Below are 5,778 nucleotides of genomic sequence, written 5' to 3' on the forward strand. Positions count from 1 at the left end.
TCATGATCCTGGAGTCCCGGGATCGAGTCCCACGTCCGGCTCTCTGCTCAGCAGGGAGTCTGCCTCTCTCTCTGACCCTCCCCCCTCTCATGCTCTCTATCTCATTCTCTCTCTCAAATAAATAAATAAAATCTTTAAAAAAAAAAAAAGAAGTACCATTAGTTCGTCGCATTGTGGCTTTAGAATACGTACATAAATTCTCTAACACCCCTCCCTTCTAAGGTAAGCCAGATTCCTGTCCTCTTTAATGAGAGCCAGACTACATGACTATTAATGAATAGAATGTTCAGAAGTGGCAATGAGTCTTAGTCTCTTGAGTGGCCTGCTGTGAGAGAAGTTAGCAACCATGGGTACTCATGAAGCCTGAAAGAGGCCAACTGAGGAAGTGAGGCTTCCTTCTAACAATCAACACTAACTGCCCAGCCCTGTGAGTGAGTCACCTTGAAACCAAAGTGTTTGGCTCCAACCAAGCTTTCAGATGGCCGCAGTCTCAGCTGACATTTTGATTGCAATCTTGTGAGAGAAGATAAGCCAAAGCTGCACAGCAAAGCAACTCTGTAATTCCTGACCTACAGAGACTATTAAATATTATTATTTTTAAAAGTATGAAATTTGATAGTATGTTGTTATAAATCAATAGCTAATACAATCACTATTGAAAAAGTACTACCCATTTTACTAACAAAATCCTCTCTTAATGCCGACAATTGCCATTTTATATTTAACAAAAGAGATCTTTGAAACTAATTTAGATCTTTATCTTAATTATGTATCACTCTCTTGCATACTCATAGAAGGAAAATGCAAGTGAAAGAAATTGGTGATGATGTACCTAAAACTTCATTTTAGTATCCAATTTCTCTAGCTATATTTTCAACTTAGTATTATCAACATCTGTGTTTTTCAGCACAATACAATATGTAGTGACATGAGGACTGTTGATAAGGGTGTCCTACACTACTGTCTATAAGATTTTCTTCTCAGCAGTTAACCCTCATTATGCAAGTTTTGTTGGTAGTGTTTTCTCAATCTCACCATGTTGTCAGACAATAAAAATTATATTGATTTCATTTCCTGGTCAATAGTTATTATAAGATACATCTGCATTTAGACATTAAAATATTTTTAAAAGTGTCTTTGAATTAGTGAAATAAAGTATATATGAATATGATTATTGGTTAATTGCCATCATCTCTGCTAGAATGTAAAAAGCAAAGACTTTCTCTTTGCATCATTATATCCCCAGCCTATCACGGTGCTTGGGACATAACAGGTGCTGAATAAATATTTATCCAATGACTGAATGAATACACATATACATAAAATTAGTGAATAATATGTACTAAATATGAACATTCTCTGGTTTATCTACATGAACTTCAAAAAGTTTTAAGTAAGGATTATAATAAATTGTTTCCAAGTTGAAAAAGTTTATGATTTAAAATTATCAACATTGAGAAAAATCGGTGGTGCAGTCACCTAGAGTATTTCTGTTCCCACCAGGGTCAGCCTCAGCCGAGGCAGTGAAGCTCCGGGGCCTGGGGCCTCCCAGCTCCAGGGAGGTGCCCTCACTCAACCATGGCCCGAAATGCAGAAAAGGCCATGAAGGCCTTAGCAAGATTTCGCCAAGCTCAACTGGAAGAGGGAAAAGTGAAGGAACGAAGACCCTTCCTTGCCTCAGAATGTACTGAGCTGCCCAAAGCTGAGAAGTGGAGACGACAAATCATTGGAGAGATCTCTAAAAAAGTGGCTCAAATTCAGAATGCTGGTTTAGGTGAATTCCGAATTCGTGACATGAATGATGAAATTAACAAACTGCTAAGAGAGAAAGGACACTGGGAAGTCCGGATAAAGGAGCTGGGCGGTCCTGATTATGGAAAAGTTGGCCCTAAAATGCTGGATCATGAAGGGAAAGAAGTCTCAGGAATGAGGTGATAAGTACTTCGCAGCAGCAAAAGATTTGCCTGGTGTCAGAGAGCTTTTTGAAAAAGAACCTCTTCCTCCTCCAAGAAAGACACGTGCTGAGCTCATGAAAGCAATCGATTTTGAATACTATGGTTACCTCGATGAAGATGACGGTGTCATCGTGCCTATGGAACAGAAATACGAATAGAAATTCAGGGCTGGATGGTGGAAAAGTGGAAAGCCGAGCAAGAGGCCCCGCTGGCGAGAGGAGAAAAGGAGGAGGAGGAAGAAGAGGAAGAGATAACATATATGCTGTCACCGAGGAGGAGTCTGATGAGGAAGGCAGCCAGGAGAAAGGAGGTGAGGACTGGCAGCAGAAGTTCATCGCCCACGTCCCAGTGCCATCCCAGCAAGAGATCGAGGAGGCCCTTGTGCGGAGGAAGAAGATGGAACTCCTCCAGAAGAATGCTAGTGAGATCCTGCAGGCCCAGAGCGAAGAGGCCAAAAGACTTCTGGGCTACTAGGGCTGAGCTGGGACGTGCTCAGGGTCTGGAAATCTGCCGGGAGGCCATCATCCCCTGCTGGCTCTTGGTGAGCCCACCGGACTCTGCTGTCCTGGGATTGCAGATGGGCTGGCTCGTGCTGCGAGTCTGCCTGCTACTTCCCCTACCTTTTCTAACCCCCTCTCGTGATCCGAAGGGACGGGCTGCCTGTGCCTCCCCGGCAGGCTGTCTACGTGCTGAACCCTCAGCTGTCACTTTTGTACAAATGTTTTGCTACTGTAGGAACCCATTTATTTTTATCTAGAGTGTGTAAAACAGGCTGCTCATGGGCTGCCTGTGTTTTACTTAGCTTTCTACTGTCAATCACTGGGGAGGGAGGTCAATTTATGACTACCATTAAAAAGATGGCAGTTTTTCCTAAAAAAAAAAAAAAAATCATCAACATTACCTCAGGGTAACTTAACTATTTTATTTGATACTTTATTTACTATTTAACATTTTTATTGCTATCAGTTTTATAGGAAACCGATGCTTCTTTTGCTTATGAAACTTTCAATAGGAGTTCTTTTTAGGCAACCCTAAAACTCTCCATTTGGATTTACCTTAATCTCTATAATCTGGCTTAATATAAATTTACATAAAATAAGTGCTTAAACAGGGTATTATCCCATTTTAAAATTTTCCAAGTTTTGGGTGGAGGATATAGAGGAAGTTTCCACCTCCACTCCATTTTTAAAACAAACAAACAAAAAAGTATACTCCATTTTGCTTTCATATAGTACCAACTTATGTGTGACTATTTTCACCTCTTCATAAGCCAGATCTTTTCCATGTCTACATTCTGAACACCCTATCAAGAAATACTAACTCTCCTTTGTGGCACATTCTTTCCAGGAAATGTGCCCATTTTGCAGAAAAATTGTTTTCATCACCTCAAGGATGACTATGTAGTCAGGATACAAAGGCCAGTTCCCAACAAAAGATGCCTACCAAAGGGCTTTCCTGTGTAGAGTGACCATAATCAATAATAGTTTTCCAGTTCCATAAAGCTCAAGATAAATATGATTAAAATGAAAAGGTTTCCCTGGAAAAGACAAGTAAAAGGTATATTGGTTGAGTGGAAAGTTAATATATTAATGAAAATGATGACATTAGTGATTTATTTCGTTGACAGAATTTAGAATGAGATTCATTTATCATTATCCCATAGTCATTCATCAACAGTACATTGCCCCAAGCATTTAGCCTCCTGTTAGCAGTTTAAGTTTTCTTTGTAGTAATTATACTGGAGAAAGAATACACTGTTTGTGGTCCACTTGATTATAAATAAAATATAAATAAAATATAAACAAAATTAATATTTTATGGAAAATAATCTTTTATATTCTTCAAGTGATAATTCTATTACTTTGTTTTACATATTTTATATTGCTCTATCTTCTATCCTACCAAAATTATCTACTTTAAAAAGACAATTTTAATTCTACAGTAATACTCTTCTATTCAAAATGAAGCATGATAATAAAGTCCCTGATAAAAATGGATGAATCTTAGGGGAGCCTGGATGGCTCAGTCGTTAAGCGTCTGCCTTCGGCTCAGGTCATGATCCCAGGATCCTGGGATCGAGCCCTGCATCGGGCTCCCTGCTCCGCGGGAAGCCTGCTCCTCCCTCTTTCACTACCCCTGCTTGTGTTCCCGCTCTTGCTGTGTCTCTCTCTGTCTCTGTTTTAAATAAATATAATCTTAAAAAAAAAATGGATGAATTTTAGATAATGTCCACTTGATTTGTAAGATACTGAAGACATAATCAGATAACATCAATAAATCTACAGCATGTGCACATGCGTGTGCTCGTGCACGCACACACACACATACACCTCAGAGATACTATGCAAGTACAACCACAGTTTTGCCTGAAAACTGCTCTGCCTCTCAAAAGTCAAAGCCCCTAGAAGACCCATTTTGGAGTTGGAAAGGTTCAGTGAGACTGTCTCACAGCAGAGGCAGATCAGAATGTAAAAATCAAAGGAAAATAGCCTCCGGACAACAAGCTGGAATTTATGGTATTTAGATCAAGTCCTGAAAACATGGCAACTGAAGATTGTACTATATAGGTTAAATTTAATATTCTTATTTTCTTATTGTCTAATTTGTTCAAGCTGGGAATAAACATGACTATTATTCCTCTTTACCACTCAAGGAAATTTTTCTAAGAAGATTCCTAAGTTGTCTCTCAATGACTTAGCTTTTCTAAATCCCTTTTCTAGCTGTTAGTAATTAACAAATAATACATACAGGATAATTTATTGTAGCAGACATTTTTAAGTAAGTTCTTTTTTAAACTTAGCCATAACAGGATATTAAACATGTTGAAAAAAATCTATAATTCAATTATTTTAAAAATGGAAAGACACTGAAATATGGATATGTATAATATATTGTAGTATCCCAAAACAAAGAGTTAAAATGGGGGAGGGGAATGGCTGTATAGGGTTAGAGATGGATAGAAAATCCAGAAGATGTCAGAAAACCTTCACAGAAGAGATGAATTTTGATTTTTTAAATGAGTAGGAGTACATCAGACAGTAAAGGTTGGGTTGAGGATATTCTAGGCATATGGCATAAAGATTTTGAGATATCATGGGGAACAGTGAGAAGTTCAATGGGGAGATCCTATATTACACGTGGGAGTGTAATATAGAGCACCTAGTTAGAGGGTACATTAGTGGACTGGTAAGGAATAGAGGGTACATGATGGAGGAGGTCACATGGATGGATGGGAAGAGAATGTAAGGTTCATGGAGGCAAACCTGTGAAGAAAAGTTGTGGCAAAAACATGAAGACCATGTGGATGCTGTTATGGAGTTTTTATTTTGTCCTTTAGGGAATGGAAGTGCCACCAGTCTTATACTAGGAAAGAAATGGTCAAATGTGCAAATTAACAGAAAGTCCATCCTAACAGCTATATGAAGAATGGCTAGGAAACCAGCAGTGGTTAGGCCATCAAAATAGTCCAAACAAAACTTCTAGACTTCTCACAGGCTTCAAGACTCCAAGATATAAATCCCTAATTACAGAATTTTAGGCATTAGGATTTGGAAAAGCATTATGTGACTAAGTTTTTATAAGGTCATTTTAGGTCACAACTTATAAACTTATTACTAGACAGTATATTAACAGAAAGAGACAATGGCAAGGTCAAAACACTCCTAACGCAAAACATGTTAGCTTCTCACCTCATGAGCTTGACACTAGAATTGTGAACATATATCTCAACAAAGCCAACATATTTTTTAAATATGCATTTTTAAATGATACTAGATTTAAGGCATTATGTTAGATGCTAAGACATTAAGTTAGATGCCGGGGC

General features: G+C 38.4%; 1 pseudogene; it reads left to right on the forward strand.

The window, feature by feature from the left end:
* The first annotated feature begins 1,570 nt into the window (after positions 1–1,570).
* LOC118021337 lies at positions 1,571–2,559 on the forward strand (annotated as a pseudogene).
* The last annotated feature ends 3,219 nt before the right edge of the window (positions 2,560–5,778 follow it).

The sequence above is a fragment of the Mirounga leonina genome, unplaced genomic scaffold, assembly GCF_011800145.1.
Source record: "Mirounga leonina isolate KUSES-001 unplaced genomic scaffold, KU_Mleo_1.0 Mir_174, whole genome shotgun sequence".
Classification (NCBI taxonomy): Eukaryota; Metazoa; Chordata; class Mammalia; order Carnivora; family Phocidae; genus Mirounga; species Mirounga leonina.